At 40.9% G+C, this 20,508-nt stretch overlaps 7 non-coding genes across 7 annotated transcripts; 4 read left to right on the top strand and 3 right to left on the bottom strand.

Moving 5' to 3' along the window:
* The first annotated feature begins 3,376 nt into the window (after positions 1-3,376).
* TRNAS-AGA lies at positions 3,377-3,458 on the top strand. The gene has a single exon. It is a non-coding gene; the product is annotated as a tRNA-Ser (tRNA).
* Positions 3,459-6,678: 3,220 nt separating this feature from the next.
* On the top strand, positions 6,679-6,750 carry TRNAM-CAU. Its single transcript has one exon. It is a non-coding gene; the product is annotated as a tRNA-Met (tRNA).
* Positions 6,751-8,832: 2,082 nt separating this feature from the next.
* TRNAS-AGA lies at positions 8,833-8,914 on the bottom strand. The gene has a single exon. It is a non-coding gene; the product is annotated as a tRNA-Ser (tRNA).
* Positions 8,915-11,392: 2,478 nt separating this feature from the next.
* TRNAS-UGA lies at positions 11,393-11,474 on the top strand. The gene has a single exon. It is a non-coding gene; the product is annotated as a tRNA-Ser (tRNA).
* Positions 11,475-13,185: 1,711 nt separating this feature from the next.
* Positions 13,186-13,257, bottom strand: TRNAQ-CUG. Its single transcript has one exon. It is a non-coding gene; the product is annotated as a tRNA-Gln (tRNA).
* Positions 13,258-16,533: 3,276 nt separating this feature from the next.
* On the bottom strand, positions 16,534-16,615 carry TRNAS-AGA. The gene has a single exon. It is a non-coding gene; the product is annotated as a tRNA-Ser (tRNA).
* Positions 16,616-20,292: 3,677 nt separating this feature from the next.
* On the top strand, positions 20,293-20,380 carry TRNAR-UCU. The gene is given in 2 exon segments: positions 20,293-20,329; positions 20,345-20,380. It is a non-coding gene; the product is annotated as a tRNA-Arg (tRNA).
* The last annotated feature ends 128 nt before the right edge of the window (positions 20,381-20,508 follow it).

Below are 20,508 nucleotides of genomic sequence, written 5' to 3'. Positions count from 1 at the left end.
AGAGGATGAACTTGATATTTCTTTGCAAAATGCATCATTTCTCATCACTCCGTCTCTTACCTTCAGCATACAGGTTGCTTTGACTCTCAAAAACTAAATAGAATTCTGGAATGTCAAAGTCATGAAATATTAAAGCCCTTCTGTGGAAACAATTCCTAACTTTAGAGTTGTGGAAAGTAACCCACATGACATCAATGTACAGAATTTAAAAATAAAAATTTGTTCAAAAAGATACCTTAGAGAGAATGTTGATAGTATAAGCAGAAGTTCTTCTCTTTCCAGATACTGCTTTCTGGAGGACTCCCATGGAAAATGAAGCTCCAGTTCTGGGGGCTGGAATAGAGATCCTGAGCCAGGACTGACTATTACACAGAATCTTGCTTTGTGGAATATCAGCCTGTAATCTGGTTTCTGAATGCTTCTGTTAGGATTCTAGAACTTTTCTCATTACATTTTCTTTCTTTTTTTTTTTTCTTTTTTGGCTATACCCTGCAGCATATGGGATTTTAGTTCCCCAACCAGGGGTGGAACCCAAGCCTCCTGCATTGGGAGCAAGGAGTCTTAACCACTGGACCACCAGGGGAATCCCTTTCTTTTTAGTTTTAAATCACTGAAATTTCTTATAAATAAGGAAAATAAAACCAAAAATAAAACTGGTGAACAGTGTAAGAAAAACAAGAATTACAGCAATTGCAACAGAGAATGTAAATTAGGAAGTACATTTCCAGTTGAAATAAATCTGAGCCACTGATTTAATTTAAAATTTTCTAGTAGCCATATTAAAAAGTAAAAAGAGACAGGCATAATTCATTTTAATAATATATTTTATTTTAACCCAACATATTCAAAATATCATTTCAATATGTAAGAAATTTGAAAAGTTGACAGTGTGATAGTTTACTTTGTTTTTTTTCATACAAAATCTTCAAAGTCTGCTGTGTATCTTTCACTTAGAGCTCAAGTAGGACCAAGTGCTCAATAGTCACATGTCACAAGTGGCTAAAGTATTGGACATCACAGATTTAGAGTGTGAAGAGAACATACAACTGAGTTAATAGAAGATTGAAACCAAGGGAGGGTCTACACTGAAAACAATAGGTTATGGTCCAACATAGAAGTCTTCTTGGCATGCACTTCTTGGAGCTTTCGGAGCTAGTGCTGCTATAAGTAAACTTTCTATTTCAGGGCACTCTTTGCTAACTTACTCAGGAGTGTCTGTGAAAGCCCAGTGAGTCCTGCTCCCAGCTCCTCTTTCAGGACAGTAGGGGGATAGCTCTTACCCAGCATCACAAATAGCTCCTGTTTCAGCATCAGGAGCATTGTCAAGCCTCCAAAGTTTCTATTTCTAGGAAGGCAGAGGCCAGAAAGTCCATGAGCCTCCTTCACCATGTCTTTTTACGTTTGTTTCAGTTGTGGGAATCATTCATCTCTGATTGGCTGATTTGCTGTCCTCAAAGTCAAGGTGCAGCCTTAAAGTCAAGATAGAGTTCCTCAAATGTAAAATTGATTATTAGCTTATCCAGTGTTGTCACTCCCAGGTTCTTCACCTCCTGAAATCCCGTGCATCCTTAAAGATTGCCTGTCTGTGTCTCCTCCTTTGAAAAGCCCTCAAGTTCCATCCTTCATTCCCCTTCTTCAGTGCCCCTTATAGTGTCTTTGCCATAATATTATTGTTTAAGAAAATGCAATGGTAATATTAGTGCTTCCATATATCTTTGTTTATATGTCTCATATGAAACTACTTCTGTATTCATCATTCTGCCTGCTAGCATACGTGTTTTTGAAGAAATGAACTGGTTAAGTCATCACTTTCAATTACATAAGCTAATGTAGTGGAAACTAACCCCATTTATGAATCTAACTGCTGTGTGTCCTTTAAATAGTACATCCCTTTAGCACATCCTTTTGTCTCTTTTGTTTTCTTGGCATCATTTAAACGTCTCAAAAAAGTAGTTGGTCAATTAATCCATTATTTTCCTTAAATATTTTATAAATTTTTGATATTTCTTTTGCTACATCTCTTAGTCTTTCAGAAGCAACAGAACATCCTAAATTAAATGCTACTATGAGACATCTATGACTTTGAAATGAAAAGTGGCAACAGCAGTAAATGGAAATTGGAAAAATGGAATTCAGAATATTCATTAAGAATTAAGAGAACAAAGTTGTCTAGCATCTGTTTCCCTTTTGCATGCTTCCTTTTTCAACAAGAAAGGGAGACTATCACAAATCAAGGGCTTCTTCTCAGTGGAGATCTTAGAGTAAGGATTGAAAGGGACCTGAAATGGAGGTTCAACCTTTGGTTGAACAAGGTTCCATTCCATTCTGTTGGACCTACATATGTTTCATTCTAGTGTCCCAAATGTATACTGAGAAACCCACACCCTTTATCCCTCTGAAAAAGGGATGCTCTAAGAACTGGTTTGACTGGGATTATAGCTTCAGGCATGGATGAACTTTGGCTTCCTAATATACAAAATTGAGGTTAATGACTCACGCAGCCATATTTCAAAGGTGATATTTATTCAGCAACTTTTTGCTTAATTACAGTTTAGTAACCTTTGTTAGTTAAAAATGCTTATTAGTTGAAAATAGGTTTTGTAACATAAAGGAGACTCTTCAATGAAGAGGGTTCTTAGTCTTGTGTCTATGTTCTCTAACAGTATTTATGAATCCCTGACATGGTTTCGACAGTTGTTAGCTTTGAGTCAGGGCCAATCTCTCTGTGACAGGGTGAACAAGTTTTATTTTACCATGGGATTTTGAGGCAAAAAATAATTTGAGTCTCTGTCTTAATAACTGCACGACCATTGAATTAGAACAATTTGTTAACTCTATTTTGTTGTTTTGGGAACACATAAAATGACTATGAAAAGATATGTGGGTTCCAAACAAATTCCTTCTGTCTTAATAGATTTGTCTGAAATGAACCCAACATCTGTCTTCCCAATGACCGAGTCTCACTTACTACTATACCAGGGAAGAAAGTTTTATTGAAAATCACTATCATCACTGTGTGTGGACTTAAGTTCTAGTGTGTTTGTTTCTTTTAATCATTGTTATTACATGTAATTCTGAAGTGAATGTTAAAGTTTGTTCCACTTTGTGGTGTATTTCATGAATCTCCACCAGAGGCTGACAGAGCAGACACTGATCTCACTCCAATAACCCATCAAATGAGGTCTCTTTCCAGTTCTGAGGATAATGTTTTCCCTGGTAACAGCATGATAATCACTCAAATGACATCAAAGAATGGTCACATTGACTGCAAATACACTTTCTGATATGTGACTCAATATTTCTGGTATGTGATTTAATTTTATGAAAGCTAAGCTTCAACACGGCTATTTATTCTCCTAGGATGTTGTCTTATTGTGTAGTCGTGGCCGAGTGGTTAAGGCGATGGACTAGAAATCCATTGGGGTCTCCCCGCGCAGGTTCGAATCCTGCCGACTACGTGGTTGTTACTTATGAAATAATTCCTTCTTAATACTATGCTTTTTGACAAATTCTGGAGTTGCAAGTCCAAACACAAACAGGAACTCTAGCCAAGATGCAGGCAGTTACTACCCTTTCCAGCTTACAATCCTGCAATTAACTCACCCTTGCCAGAAAAAACCAAGTCATAATTATTGCATTTTCCAATAGGTTTGACCTGAATCCTAATATATTTTCTTTTCCCCTGAGAAGAGTCCTAACTTCAGAGATACCTTGGTGTTTCCTGCTTTCAAAATCCTACTTGCTTCTCCATGAAATTTTTACCTTTTCAGGGATCTCTTTTCTCATATGTAACTATAACCTGTATATCTCTAACACACATATTTTTATCTGTCTGAGGGAAATCGATCAATAACTCCATGCTTGCTCCACACAACTCCAGCATGTTTATGGGGTAAAGAGCCAGAAGTAAATGCTATCTAAAGAAAGCAAAATTCTTGACTGGAAACTATCTCTACCAAAAGGCAGTGATCAACTCATACAAAGTTTATTTTCCTTGCCTATTAAGAATTTTAATATTTATAATAATTAAACATAATAATCATGATATGAAGTTCAAATGATACTGAGGTTATATGCAATGAATAAAGTCTATCTTCTATCCATGTTCTAGCTGTTCACTTTCTCTCCACAGTGAAATAAATTTTTGTATAACCTTCCAGAGTATATATTATTATTTTTTATATGGAGTATGCAATCCACTCTTTATTTTAAGCAAATTCTAGCAAACTAATGTTTAGTGATTGTCTTAGTTATTTCCTTCCATTAAAAATATATTCTGACCTCTACAAAATATACCCAATTGATTTTTTGACAACAGTACAAAAAAAGAAAAAATTCACTGGAAGAAAGAGAGATAGCCTTTTCAATAAATGGTGCAGAAGCAATTGGACATTCATAAGCAAAAACAAAAACCTTTTTTTGATGTTGATCTAGACCTCATTCCATATATAAAATTAGAATAAATCACAAACTAAAATGTAAAACTATAAAACTTTCAGAGAATAACGTAGGAGATCTTCAGAATCTTTGTCCTTTAGACTTGACACTAAAGCCCAATTGTTAAAAAGAAAAAATTGGACCTTATCAAAATTTAAAACTTTTACTCCACAAAAATACACCATTGGGCGTCCCTGGTGTCTCAGTGGTAAAGAATCTGCCTATCAATGCAGAAGACATGGGTTCAACCCGTGATCCAGAAAGATTCCACATGCCACAGAGCAGCTAGGCCCACACCACTATTGAGCCTGTGCTCCAGAGCCCAGGAGCCTCAAGTACTGAGCCCATATGCCACAACTACTGAGGTCCAACATTCTAGAATCCATGCTCTGCAACAAGAGAATCCACCACAATAAGAAGCCTGCAGACCACAATTAAAGAGTAGTAGCCTGTGGCTCACTGCAACTAGAGAAAGCCTGAGCAGAAATGAAGACCCAGCACAGCCAAAAACAAATAAATTTAAAAAAAAATTTTTTTTTTAAAGACACTATTAAGGGGTTGAAAAAGCAAGCTGCAAATTGGGAGGAAATGTTTGCACACCACATACCTGACAAAAGACAGTATCTTGTAAATGCACAACAATTCTGGAAACAACAAATTTCTTAAAAACTTCAACAATCCAATTAGAACATGGATAGAAGACATGAAGAGACATTTCACTAATGGGGATAGACGGATGGCAAATCAGCACGTGGTTAGGAACTTGGGCAGAGATTTTGACAGGGCAAAACTGGCTCTAACAATGGCAAAGTCCCTAGCCATAATGGTGTTACAGCTTTCCTGCATCTGAAGCTTTCAGGTCTGGGCTCAAAGCTTTCCATTTCTGAGAAAGTGACTGAAGCACAGGTGCATAGGCCAAGCGAACCTCTTCCAGGAGGAGAAGACTATTCCACTAATGCTGGCAGGAGAAGACTGGCAGTGGATACAGAGACAGAAGTGATGACCCCTGCCTCCTCACTGTCTTGGGTTGCCAACACTAGGTCTGCAGCTTCTGTGGCAAAGAATAAGGAAAAGAGCAGAAACTCCGAGAATCTACTGGAGACAAGGCAAGCAATCTGCAAAATTCAGAAGTGAAGTGAAGTCTCTCAGTCGTGTCTGACTCTTTGCGACCCCATCGACCGTAGCCAACCAGGTTTCTCCGTTCGTAGGATTTTCCAGGCAAGAGTACCGGAGTGGGTTGCCATTTCCTTCTCCACAAAATTCAGAAGAGAATATATAAAGGATGAAGGACAGTTCAAGGAGGAAACCAGTCAGCACCTTCTGAGGTTTGACTTCTTGCTGCCACAAAATATGCCTGCCTCAGGGAAAGCTTGTCCCATAGTTGGCGGCAAAATCCTCATCGTAGAAAAGGGCCTTGTTCCTACCCTTGGTGGGAGCTTTTGTTTTCAGTTCAGGACCTATTGAATCCCTGGGGGACTATCTTAATTCCTAAGTCTCTCAGTTTCTGAGCAATGAGACCACATTCAAACAAGCTTGCCATATGATTAGACCTCTGAAAATAGAGAGAAGAGCTAGATGACTCCAGGTTGGGGTGTGGAGGGAAGGAGTCGCAGTTGGCTCTGAACCTCGCAAGAAGGGGGCTTTGGCAAAATGAAGCCTTATTTCTGGGTCTCCAATAATCAAGAGCAGCAGAGCAAGAGAAAATTGTGTAGCACCCAGGAGGGGGGACTAACTTAAGCTGAGCATGAGATATTGTCCACTTTTGCCTGATAAATCTAGGTACATGCTTGGAAGGAGGGAAAGGAGAAAAAAGGAGAAAGGCAGGACCAAGAGGAAATCCAGAAGAAAGGGCTTTGGGTGAGGGAGAAACTGACTCTTGAAAGGTTTTAAAAGGCTTTGCTGAGTTCTTGTTTTGGAAAGCCGATATTCTAGCCATCATTATTCCCTACCTAGCTATCATAATTCCTGATCCAAAAGGAATGACTGTCATCCTCTTGACAAAAGAAAGGGTTGAATATTTGTGAGCGAGGACTGCAAACTAGAGATCGTGTGGCATTAATATTTTGAGAATGACACGGACTATAAGGGCCAGAAAGAAAGCAAAAAGCATAGAGGAGACAGATGAAGAAAAAGAATGGTGAAAAGAAGACAGAGAAAATGACAATATTAAACTTGGAAGTGTTGGGGAAATGCGAAAGAATCAAGGTTGAAAAATATTCCCTAGCACCTCCCCCTAGTGTAAGCAGAGTGGCGCAGCGGAAGCGTGCTGGGCCCATAACCCAGAGGTCGATGGATCGAAACCATCCTCTGCTATGTGTGCTTTTCTTTTCCTCAAGAAAACTGAAACAGTTTCCGCTAGACAAAAGACACTAGAGGGAAAAAAAAAAAAAGCCACCAGAGATGATCTCATGACCATTCTCACCCTCTGGGCTTCCTGGGACAGGAATATCTTGTTTTTTCTGCTCCAGCTGTCTTCAGAAGTCTACAGAATAATGGCAAGCACTACCTAGTCTTAACTTGTCTTCCACTTCAGCTGTCTACTCCCTCACTGCTTGCTTGACTCTCTCTTAGAGAGGCTCAAAAAATATATGTTGAATCCAAGAAGCTTTACTTATAACCCATGGCCACACTCATTTCTTCAACTGCTGGTCATTCCAGTATTTGAATGGGATGAAATCAAGATAAACTGTGGCAGAAAAACATTAGAGAAAGACCTCGAATGATGGGGACTCTCCACCTGTTGGGAAGAGGCAGAGATAGATTTATATGATCCCACCTTGTCCTAGAGGAAGGAACACAGAGGAGAAAGTGTTCAGTTGAGAGATGCTGGGTAACAGCAGAAGGGGAAGAGGAGCAGAGAGAAGAGGAAAAAAGAGTGGAAGACAATGAGAAAGGAGATGAGAGTGTTGGTGGACAAAAGGGAAGACATAAGGAGAGAGATGGAGAAGGAAATGGCAGCCCACTCCAGTGGGCCTGGGAAAACCCATAGACAAAGGAGCCTGGCGGGCAACAGTCCAGGGGGATCACAAAAGAATTGAATATGGCTTAACAAGTAAACAACAGCAGCAACAACAAATGAGAGAGAAGGAAAGGAGGAGCAGTTGAGTGGAAGTTCAGGAAAGGAAGGAAAAAGTACAGAATTGAGACCACATGGAGTTTGAAGGAGATGGTCCTCACCAAATTGAAACAAAGATAACTTCAAGCTCCGTTTATCTGGTTTCAGGTATGGGACCAGGAGGGACCTTAACACTTGAGCCTAGGACTTCCTGACCTGCCAGTACATATGTAAAGGGGATCAAGCAAATACATCGTGCTTGGGTCTCTTCATCAGCTGTGTGCTCCTTCTTCCTCAAGTCACAACCAGTTTTCCTCCGCAAATTTTATATAACTTGGGTCTGGTGCTTTTCTCCTGATTACACAGAGGTAAAACGCACCCCCATGGTACAAGTGCAGCCTTTGATTCCAGGAATAAAGTCCCAGAATCAGTCTCACCCTAAGTACTCAGCTTGACTTTGATCGATGACCCTGTACTTTCGCTTATTTGTCATCAATAATGCAGGGATCAACAATGTTCTGCTTAGCTGCCACTGATTCCCCTATGACCAAGGCCTGGAGTGGATTAGAAATTACCAAGACTTGATGATTTATTGCCATATTTTCCTTCATGAATCATTTTTTATTTCCACTGCACCAGGTATGACCCACCACCTGGATGATCACTGCCCACCAGAGAATATCTGGGGACCCAGTAAGTTAAGAGTAAGAAAAAAGTGCAACTGGCAGATCCATCTACAGTCACACCCATCACTGCTTTTGGGCCCTCCTAGGACAAGTCCACCAGATGTAACATCATCGTCCCTATCTAGTTGGATCACAAAGGAAATGGTTTTACTTAATTTCTTTAGTTGTGTAGTGGTTTGCTTATTAATACCCATTTTGGATTCCCCACTTGGCAACCATAACTTTAACTTTCACTTGCACTTCCTCCAAGATTTCATGGAGTTTCCTTTTGTACATGAACAAGGACGTAGACAATCCCTGATAAGGGTGAGGTTCTTTGAGCAAGGAAATGCTTGTTTCAAGTGTTTTTTCTTAAGAAAGTCTGTCTGCCTTGTAAGCAGGGTTTTCATCACAGAAAAAGGGAAGGCATCACCAAAGCCCTGACTTTCCTAGGGAGAAAAGAAAACACCATTTGGGGTATGGTAGAATTTCTTAAAGCTCATAATAGTAGTAAGACTCCCATGCTGTTTGGGGCACCATCCGAATGCTTCATGCCTTTCCACAACAGCCATAAAGAGCCAGGTTGGAGAACAAGCCTTCTCACTTTAAGACAGGGGCATTCTTCCCCAACTAGCTATGCCTCAATAGGATTAACCTCTCCCTGGGGAAAGGTACCGTAGTCGGCAGGATTCGAACCTGCGCGGGGAGACCCCAATGGATTTCTAGTCCATCGCCTTAACCACTCGGCCACGACTACTTGGCAGTTGTGCTGCCTACTTGGCAACTGAGCTGTATGTTTACATGAGTAACAGTACAGAACAAAGCTCTTTTCAAAGAAATTTTCTACCACAAAGTGTATTCGTATTATGTAAAATTTCTTACTCTTTGACATCATTTAGTCGAATATCTCGCTACTGTGGCAAACTGGCCAGTAACACTTCCTCCTCAGTCTGGAAGGACCCCTTATTCTGATAGTCTGATAGAAGGAGCCTAAGTAGAAGACATTCTGAGAGACCAGCTTCCTGCTGTCAGCTTCTAATGGGGATCCATGAGATACATACACTCATCACTAAGTAACCAATAAATTAGTAAAATACATTGTTATACCATTCGCTTACAAAACTCGATGATTACTTTACATTGTAAAAGGCAAAAACAACAAAATTAACTTGTAATCCTGCAGAAATTAGTCCAGAAACCAGCACTAGCAATATTTTGAAGTATTCTTTCTCTATTCTCAGTATTTCATATGTAAAAATTGTGCATAGTTGAAGTCATGTTCATTTCATCCTGCTCTTGTCAATTAACATTACATTTTAAACATTTTCCCAGAATAATTACAAAGTCTTCCCAAATTTTGTTTTACTGGCATTGTAATGATCAATTACACAGCTAAAACAAAACTATTTAAACATTTATCTTTTTAATGCCTTTTTTTTGCTATTACAATGAGAAATAAAAATAATTTTTTTTATGCAGTACATGTTTCTCTTTGTTAAGAGTATTTCCTTAAGAGAGTACTTCTCACACTTCGATGGGCATCAGAACCACCTAGAGGGCTTTTTATTAAAACAGATTACTGCATCTCCTCATGCCTGCCTGCCCCACTCCTAGCAAGTTTTTAATTCTGTAGATCTGAATCCAAGCCCAAGAATTTGCATTTCTCACAAGTTCCCAAGTGGTGCGCACTCTGCTGGTTGGGGACAATACTTTGATTAGACCATTCAAGGACAATAAACTTCAAAATAAATTTACTGTGTTAAAAGTTATAAACCCTTTATGAGCCTAAATGGATGTATATAGCAAGTGCCTTGGTAGCAAGACCAAATAACATTTGCAAGAATATGGTGAGGGGGGTATAATTCTTATTATCCTAAAGAAATGGTTTCTTTTAACTCCCAGTGAGGTATATTCCGCCTCGATCATGGTGGTCATGTTCTTTTCATAGTTGAAATTCTCTCTACTAGTTTATGCCCCAGCAAAACACTTCCATTCCTAGAACACAGAGATAAAGTCCTTGGTTTTGGAGAGATTCCCTTGGACTGCAAGATCAAACCAGTCAATCCTAAAAGAAATCAATCTTGAATATTCATTAGAAGGACTGATACTGAAGCTGAAGCTCCAGTACTGTGGCCACCTGATGCGAAGAGCAGATTCATTAGAAAAGACCCTGATGCTGGGAAAGATTGAAGGCAGGAGGAGAAGGGGATGACAGAGCGTGAGCTGGTTGGATGGCATCACTGACTCAATGGACATGAGTTTGAGCAAGCTCCAGGAGATGGTAAAGGACAGGGAAGCCGGGTGTGCTGCAGTCCATGGTGTGGCAAAGAGTTGGATATGACTGAGCGACTGAACAACAACATTTCCATGAAAAGGAATCAGGGCCAAGTCTCCCCTTCATTATCACATTCTCATAAACCAGATAGTCTCTGACTCAAGAATCAAGTTTATTAATTTAGCTGAATTTTTTCCTAACATTTACGTGTTTCCATGTATTTTTGCGTTGTTCTGCATTGAGAGGGACCAAAAATGTCCTCCTGCAGAATTCGGGTCCTTGGGAAACCTGTTTCGAGTGCCTCCCTTCTCCCCAGGTTCCGGAGGCTGAAGGCTTAGGTAGCTTGGGAATTGTCTCGCAGCCTTCACTAGGATGACACAAGTGACCTTCAATGGAAGGATCCGGAACCTTGTCTTTTCTAGTTAGGACAGAAATTGCTCAGTTCCCCTACCCTCCACCCCTCACTCTGAATTGTCGCCGTAGTCTGATTTTAATCGTTCTTTTGGAAGCACAAGTCAGTTTGATGCCATGGAAGAGATTCCTGATTTAGATTTTAAACCTGAAAGTAAACACAGATGACCACCCCCACCCCGCACCTCCAATTCTCACATTTTCCCTTTATTCGAGTTCCTTTTCCCATTGGTATTTGCGACTGGAGGTTGTTTGGAACTCACTCTAAACACAAAGCTCGCCTTCTGCGGATTCCCGAAAATAAGGAGTGATCGTGCGTGTCTGCGATTATCAGCAGTTATGGACAAGCTCCAGCATCCAGGAAGATCCAGTCCTTTGTCTAGGAGCTTTTTATTGAATTACATCACCAGCTGCTACTTGATTTGCTCTCTTTCATACACGAGGGAGAGACCTGGACAAGGCTAAGAAACTTTTTGTTGTCAGACCAACTGTTGCAGAACTTGCCACCAACTAGTTTTCACTTTGGCCCGCAAGAAAAAGAGTAAGTCGGTAGTCGTGGCCGAGTGGTTAAGGCGATGGACTTGAAATCCATTGGGGGCTCCCCGCGCAGGTTCGAATCCTGCCGACTACGGTTTTAGTGGGCATTCTACATAGTTATCCACTCAGACGACCTGGCAGCCATACTGCAGTCCGACTTGCTGTTAAAAGCATCATGATATACTCATTAACTACTGTTGACCCATCACTATGGTCAACTCAAGGAATGCTGGGGTTCATGTAAAGCAAGATGCACTATAAGCGGGAGCCCCATAATATTTATATTTCCATTTGGTATATATACTGTGTGATGGCAACAATGTATGCAATTAAGACAGAGGTTTTCAGTTGCAGAATAGACATCTTTTGCATTTTCATCTGGCAATATGTACCTATAAATATAAGAAAGAATAAAGCAAACTAAAATTTTGAGCAAAGTAAAAATTATCTGTTTATACGGATAATAGAGTATGAAGAGTAGATTCCACATTCTGTGAAGGTCAAAGGAATGTAATGAGACCATGAGTAGTGTTTTCTCTGTACAGTATTTGCAAAAGAAAAAAAAAAACCAACCAAATTAATATAGATGCATAGTGTCTTAAAGTTAGTGGTACACTGTGAGAAAATTAGCACTCTGGTTTTGAACAAAGGAGTGTTTTTAAATGTCGAAGCAGGAACTTCACAGAACTCATTATGAAGGAGAACCTAGACATGAATGTTTGAATAAGCGCTTTACCCAAAGGGCTAATGTTGAGAAGCAGCAGATACTATATAAGATCAGTATATGGGAGCAGAATCTTCATATGTGTTGGTTGTAAGAAAAAAAAAATTACTTTAAAATCTCCCACACAACCTGGTATCATAAGGCTATGTAGGGGTGGGGGTGGAATCTTCCCAGCCTCTAGTTCATGTGAAATGCCTGCAAATGTCTAATCCAAGAAAAAAAAAAAAAATTACTCAAACTTCATCCAAGACAAATACTATATTTAAAAAAAAAATCCCGAGTCCACTGCAAAACAGTAAAAGAACAAGTAGGGGAAAAACAAGGAAAACTTACACCAAGAATGTAATTAGTAAGGAAATAGCTGCAGTCACTCATTTTATCTGATGATAAAAGGAGATGTTTGGTATTATGTGTGTAGCCCAAAGCGCAGGTGAATACGGCAATGAAAATGTCATTATGGATTCCCCACCCATTTTAAGCTGAAATAGGTTAAATCTGTAGATATTTTAAAAATGTAATAATGAGTATTGTGTGCTTGTTTACTTAAAGTCACCTACTTTAGGATTTTCCACCTTTAGTTTCCCTCTCTCTCTCTGAGATGTCTATATATATATACACACACACTAGGTTCAGTGGCCCTGTGAAGAGTGGAGGGAGTCAGAAATTGTGCAGGTAGAGGTCATGGGCAGAAAAGAAATTTGCTGTTTATAAATTCTTCAGTACTGTTAGATTAATTTATTTCTCACTTTTGAAGTATTGAACAATTTCAAATATTCTTTTAATGTGCACTGAAAGTAAACTTTATTAAAAGAATCGTTATTACTTTTTATTAGAGTTTTTTTTTCCTAGTCGCAGCAGAGTGCAAAGTTTTTGTCGTCTTGCACTTGTACTTAACTTACTTCTGTTACTCCTTTTCTTCCTTAAAAAATGAATTCCATTAAACCAGAATGGGATTCCACTTCTGCCTCCTCATCCAAATGCCGATGTGTTTGGACTTACAAGAAATAAAATCGGCAAAATTGATTTCGTCATTTAGGTGGACAATATTTTCCAGGGGAAAAATAAGAGACAAAACATTGACAGGTTCCACCGAGACTTGAACTCGGATCGCTGGATTCAGAGTCCAGAGTGCTAACCATTACACCATGGAACCAGGCATGACATACAGTCTGCCATAACTGTAGGTGATGTGTCACAGTAACTCTACTGAAACCATTTAGTTTAAACTATCAGAATACTTAGTCTACGTCCACTCACGACACTTGAAAAAAAATCCTGAGAGATTTAATTTTATTTATTTCTCTCTCTCTCTCTCTCTCTCTTTTTTTTTTTTTTGGCAAATACAAGACCCCAAAGAGTGTCCACTCCCGTCCCCGCCATTAACTCAGAAACTTGTTGGTTCTAGTCCTTGCTTTCTTCTTTAAAAAAAACAAAAACAAAAAAACCAACAACACAGAATGAATATTTTGAACATTTCTTGTATCACCAGCACTGGATTGAACGTGTTATGTTCATTGTATGATGTAATACTTTAAAACTCGTCGAGGTATTTTTAGTCTTCATATAGACACGAAAACTGAACCTTTGAGATTTTCTAGTTTATCTGTACCTCTGCTCAGTTTCGGCCATAAATTAATACGTTTCTCCACATAGATTATTTAGTTATCAGGTCCATTGGCTCTAGGAAAGCAAGCTTTAATGTGTTGATTTCTGGCATATTCACGGAAGAAACCTTGCAAGAGAAGTTATGTTTTCGAGAAAACGGAAAACGTATGCTTGAAGCAAAAGTCTGAATTTTGTCAAGTGTAGGGATTGGTGAGGAACAAATCAGAGGCTCAATATTTCAAGATCAAAGACTCATCATACTCTACTTCATCAAGAGAAAGATGTCCAGTGAAGGCTGCCAAATTGTACTAAAGATTTTTCTTACTACTATTCTGCGGACACCTTTTTCTTTTTCTTTTTTTGGACACCTTTTTCTTAAACCCAGTGTGCTTCCTTAAAGACTAGGTTTCTGGGGTGGGGTCGGTGGATCCCTCGGCGTCCTGCACGCAATCTCTAGAGCCCCTTTCAACTCTCCTAGTCTCTTACCTCTGTTCGGCTATGTTCACCGAGGCAGCCCAGCAGCAAATTTCTGTCGAAATTTCAACAGAACTTTAGCCGAGAGGAGCCTTGGAATTTGTTAGGGTGGAACTTCGGGGATGCTGGAAGCTTCCCGCCACCCACTGTCCCCGTGGATGTTTGTAAAGCATTCTTTTACAAATGCATGACGTTTAATGCAATGGAAAGAGACCTGCTCGCTTAAATGAGGCGGTGCTGTGACTACCCGGGAAAAACACAGGTCCGCGCTCAAGACTATTCTAATAGTTCAGTGACAGGCCTCCGATGGCTGCGAGAAGGTCACCAAGCATTGCCCTTCATCTCTTGCTCACATAGGTCCTTGCAGGGTGGTGTGCTCGCCCGCGGGTCTGGAGGCAGCAGAATCGAGCTTTCCTGCTACCTGTGATGGAAAAAATTGCAAAGGGGGCCCACTTCTCTCAATATCTTCTTTAAATTCATGCTCCATGGTTCATTAGCCCCAATGCTGTAATTTAAGAGGCAAAGTTGCACCCACGCCTGAGGCTGAGATTCTAGTCAAACCAGTTCTGAGTTTCTCTCTTCTCTCAGAGTGGTTATGGGGTTTGGGTTCCTCCTGGGTTTTGGAAGGCCAGAAGTTAGACTTCTGGTCAGAACCAGTGGATGGAGCCAGACTCATTCTGAAGCACAAAGATGATCAGAATCTACCCTGCAGCTTATCCTTAATCTTTACCCAGAGTTTCCCATGAGATAAATTATATTTAAATTGCATTTTCCTCACTTCTCTTGAGGAAGGAAACAGAAATATCTCTAAGTAGCAACATTTCTCTTAAGTCTCAATGGCTATTCTGAAGTTTGTATAAATTAAATAGATTTTTTTCTAGGTTTTTCTTGTTGGAATTGTTCAATTGGTGGTAGCACCTGGAGTCTCCAAGTCATAAGTCTTACATAGATCATGGCTTTATCCAGAATGTCTTGCTTCTGGAAATTTAAGAAATGGAGGAAAATTCCAGGAATTGATGGAAGTACCAAGAGAAAGATAAAAATCACAACCATGGCGGGATTTTTGGTGGTATGTTTTTATACAATATACCTCTTTGAAAAGTTAAAACACACATCAAAAAAAAAAAAAACCCATAAAATAAAGTAGTGCAAGTCATATAATATACATATATAGAGAACAGTGCACATATCAACTTCCTGATTCAAACTTTTTCCAAACACACATGAAATTATCTTTATCTTGACATTTTACCAGGCCACAAAGCAAGTCTTCAAAAACAAAACATGATTAGATACATGCTATTATTTCAAAGCAATATAACTACTAAGGCCATCAGCTCCAGGAAAGTTCGTGGAAACCCTAGGGATTTCTGAAGAAATCTTGAGTCTGTCATATACTCAAGGTTTAAAAGGTATAGTTGCCTTATGAGGAAAATAAAGTAATGCATTTTGAAAATGAGGGGGGGGGAGGGGGGACAGCCAACAAAATATCTATCCAATAAAAATGAAAATCTGAAAAAACCTTGAACAACCAGGTTCAATGGATGGAAGAAGAAATAAACTGTGGCACATCCACTCAATGAAATTCTATTCAAAAAGGTGCAAAATTTTAATACATGCAGCAACTTGCATAAATCTTAAGGCATGTTCTATCTCATGTGAAAGAAGCTAATCTTAAAAGGTTATATTCTGTATGATTCAGTTTCCACAACATTCTCAAAGAGTCAAACAAGGGAGCAGAAAACATATCTGGTTGTCAACTGTTATGTATAGAATTAGGAGATGACTATAAAGTGATTACATGGGGAGGTTTATTGATGGGACTTTCCTGTATCCTGATTATGGTAGTGGTTACACGAATAAACTCATATAATTTCAAAAAGCCAGTTTTACTCTGTGGCAAGTATTTTAATAAAATGTGTAAATGGTTTAACATTTATTTCACCCGAGTGTCCCTTTGGGAAGGGAAAACTGAAGACACCCTTGAACCTTGTATAAGGATCGGGTTGGGGAATTACTAAAGTGAAGTCGCTTCGACTTCGTGTCCGACTCTTTGCGACCCCATGGACTGTGGCCCACCAGGCTCCTCCATCTATGGAGTTTTCCAGGCAAGAGTATTGGAGTGGGTTGCATTTCCTTTTCCAGAGGATCTTCCCCACCCAGGGATCGAACCCAGGTCTTCCACATTGCAAGCGGATGCTTTTACCATCTGAGCCACGACGGAAGCTCCTTGGGCGGGGTGGGGGGGCGGGCGTGCATTACTAGGGCTCTACTAAATCAAACTTCCTGAGAGTGTAATCAGTAGTAGCTTTGTTTTTCCCTTCAGCAGTACATAGGTTAAAATTTTCGCCGTAGTCGGCAGGATTCGAACCTGCGCGGGGAGACCCCAATGGATTTCTAGTCCATCGCCTTAACCTCTCGGCCACGACTACAAGGGCGGAAGCCAGTTCTTCATTATAAGAAGATACATGGTAGACATAAAGACAAGACTTGTGTAGACAAGTGAGTGCAGTGAGTTGAGCAAAAATCCTCAGATGAATGAAAGCTTAGGGGTGTGCCTGTGTGCCCAGTCACTCAATCGTGTTCGACTCTTTGCGACCCCATAGATTGTAGCCCACCAGGCTTTGGTGTCCATGGGATTTCCCAGGCAAGATTACTGGAGTGGGTTGCCATTTCCTACTCCAAAGGAAAGCTTGGAGAGGGAGGTCAAACCCTCTCCAGCAGCCTCCGACATATAGGAGCACTGCGATGAGAGTGCTGGTTTGGAAGACTCTTGAGAGTCCCTTAAACAGCAAGGAGATCAAACCAGGCAATCCTAAAGGAAATCAACCCTGAATATTCATTGGAAGGGCTGATGCTGAAGCTGAAGCTCCAATACTGTGGCCACCTGATGCGAAGAACTGACTCACTGGAAAAGACCCTGATGCGGCCTCATTGGAGGCCGGAGAAGGGGACTACAGAGGATAAGATGGTTGGATGACATCACCAACTCGATGGACGTGAGTTTGAGCAAGCTCCGGGAGTTAGTGATGGACAGGGAAGTCTGGCGTGCTGCAGTCCATGGTGTCGAAAAGATTCGGACACAACAGAGCAACTAAACAACATCTATGCAAGTATCTTTGTTTTCAACAAAGTTCAGGTCATCATCAGCTAGGGCCTGCCTCCCTCAGGGATGAGTTGGGTTCGTGCCGGGTACTGGGGTCTTTGAAATCGAACCAAATTTACTCAGAAGGGAGTTGAAATCAAACTAATCCTTTTAGGCGTGAGTGGAACCAACACTTCTGCTAGAACTTACAGCCTCCCCGATGAATGATATTGTGCTCAACGGGTTTCAGGGAAGGGAATGTTCCCTCTGATTTGTGTCTAAGGTGGAAGGAGAGAAAAACGAGGTTGAAAACCTCTGGATCCCCTCACTCGCTGTCCTACGGTTCCTAACTTAGGCTCAAAGTACTAATCTCACTGTGTTTGGGAACGTATTTTACAGAAGTGAATGTGCTTTCACTTTTCAGATGGGTTAAGAAGAGCTATAGTTTGTCCATGAATTTCATTTTTTTTTTTTTGAGTGTGTGAGGTCCTAACTGCTTTCTAGAAAACAGATTATGTGGTTCACTTTGGGGGAGGCCATGCGAAGGCTCATTTCCTCTAAATTAAACCAACATTGCATGTTTCCCTTTCTTCTTTTATGTTTGTAACTCGCTGTTCCTTCAGCAGAATCTCCAAACGTTCTACAGAAATGTTTCAGGATAGAATGGTTAAATGTAGATACCAGATCCTAAGATGCATAGATAGGCCCCCATTTTGTGGCCAAAAACTGTTCATAGGTAAGAGGTGTGAGCAGATGAAAACGATGCATCTTGGAAAAAGTTGCTAATTGCTTGGATTTAATACATGATATTTAACCAGAAGTAACAAAGCATTCTTTAAATAGAGTTCTATTCAATTCGTATATCACTGAGAAAGTCTTATGGGGAGGTGGGGAGATAGATCTAACTGAAGATCACATAATTTACTTTTATCTATATTTAGAAAAGATCAACTAAGCCATGCCTGACAAATGGACGAAATGTGGTCAGGAAAAGCAAATTCACAGTGCTCACAGATTCAGAGCATTTCTTATGAGTTTTTCCTTTGGCAATCTGGAAAATTCCTAACCTTTTTTTTTTTTAAGAGATTGCCAAATCTGTTCAAAAACTTTATACTCTGCCTGTCCCTGGAGGAATATTTTGCGGTACGACTTCTATCCTGAGGGTTCCTAAAATGCTTTTTTAAAATTACAACTTTTTGTTATGAAAAGCAAAAGTGACCGCGGGCTTCTTCCCTCATTCGGAAAGGGGCCTCTGGAACGTTCCCGCCTCCTTTACTAGAGAGCAGAGAAGTCAAATTTTTCTGACTAGGAGACTAGGAGACAGTCCCCGGATCCTCCTTTTCAGCCGGTATTCCCCCTCAAGCAACGTATCGAATAGTCCTCTCGGTCTGGAAAGGGCAAACCAGTGTCCTCTCATCAAAGTCAGTCCCTAGTTAGCGTCCGATGCTTTCGAGCGCCCTTCATTCCGGGTCCTTCTCCCACTAGCATTTCCAACTCTGAGGCTGCCCTGTAGGTGCCGCTCACCTCCGGCCCTCCTCTTTGGCAGCTCCCAAAACTTGGACTCGAACCGACACGTCCTCAAAGACGTGAGGCTGGAGAAGAATGAATAAAGAAACTTGGTCAGATCTACCTATCACCTCCCCAGTCTTTAGGCTGCGGCAAGTCCCGCTGTGGAGCTAAGAGAAAGGTACGCGGCAAGGTTCCGGGAGGAAGCCGAGCGCCGGGAGGGCACCCGCGGCCCGGATGAGGGGAAGGAGCGGGGGGCTGGCGGGGGAGGGTGGGCCGCGGGTGTGAACGCACAGGCTCTCAATACCCAGGCTCCTAGGCTCTAGGGCTACAAGGACTTTCTCACTCAGCTCAAACTTCAGCTTTTGTCTAACACGTCCTTTCTGCTTTGCGTTTTTGCTGACAGTCGATTCAGAGTTCGAGTTTTGTCTTGTGATTTTCAGAATTCATTATTTTCTTTCTTTCTTTCTTTTTTAGAAATCATTATTTTCATTTCTGATATTATGTGGAGTTGAGAGGTTGAGGGCCGGGAGAAGCTCCTTTCCCGCATCCTTATTACTCACTAGTGTGTGAGAGTGCTTGAGTGATCTTCGACCTCATGGCTCAGGTTCTAGAGCGAGTCATATTTGTTTCTATCATATTGCACTGTCCTCCTTGGTAGGGATGACCTGGGATTTCTTCTCTTCCTTCCACAACTCTCCTCCGATTTCTCAAGTCACAACTACCCTCCTGCTCCGCGTCAACAAACCTTGGCCTCTCCCGCACTCGGTGACCTCCACTGTCCGCATCCTTTTCTGTCCGCAAAGACATCAACCCGCTTATTGACCGACGGTCACTGAAGGAGCCACTGCGACTAGACCATACAGTCTCACAGAAAAGCGGCAGCGAAGGAACAGCCGTCTTTTGCATCTCAACCCAAAGAGTCATCAAAAGTAATTCCAGAGTTAGAAAGCCTGGGATCTTTCCATAGCTTCCTGGACTCTTAAAAACTGTAGCCCTTTCCTTCGAGAGAGAGGGCGACAATGCGATTGCGTTGCTCCAAGAGCCCATTAACAAAACAAACGAACTCTTCTTTTTCAGAAAGAACACAAAGACGAACAAGAAGGGCCCCCAGATCGAGAGAGAGAAAACTCCAGAAGTGAGCTAGAGGAAAGAGTAGTGGGGCCCCGCCATGAATTTAAAATATATCCCAACGCCATTTGGCTGGAAGTTCCTCAAATTCCATTTTTGCAAAGCCAACGGTCTCAAGCTTGGGCTTGGAAAGACGAGATGAAATGAGATGTTTTTTGAATCTTGAACCAACTATTCCTTACTTCATGAAAACGAATGACAGTAGCCACGGAAAGGCTCAGAAATTCCCCCATGTTGGACATTGATGTCCCTTGCATTGCCTTGTTTTTATGTTTCTTGAACTTTCACAGTGACTGAAACACAATAAATCCCCACAAATTATATTTACTGATAACCAAGTAAATCACCAACAGTGTTTGGGATCCAGCCAACGATCATAAGCCGTCGGGCTCTGTGGCGCAATGGATAGCGCATTGGACTTCTAGCGCAGCAATGAGGCATTCAAAGGTTGCGGGTTCGAGTCCCGCCAGAGTCGCGAGTGTTTTTGTTACCAAGCGGATAACCTTGCCACTCACTGGTCCATTCTTCTATGAATTGGACGCTATCTCCAGTCTGAATTCCAGGTGCCGACATTTCTCACCGCAGTTGATTCCTACTTTCTGT

The sequence above is a fragment of the Cervus elaphus genome, chromosome 7 (assembly GCF_910594005.1).
Source record: "Cervus elaphus chromosome 7, mCerEla1.1, whole genome shotgun sequence".
Lineage (NCBI taxonomy): Eukaryota > Metazoa > Chordata > Mammalia > Artiodactyla > Cervidae > Cervus > Cervus elaphus.
This window is presented reverse-complemented; position numbering and strand designations above follow the sequence as displayed.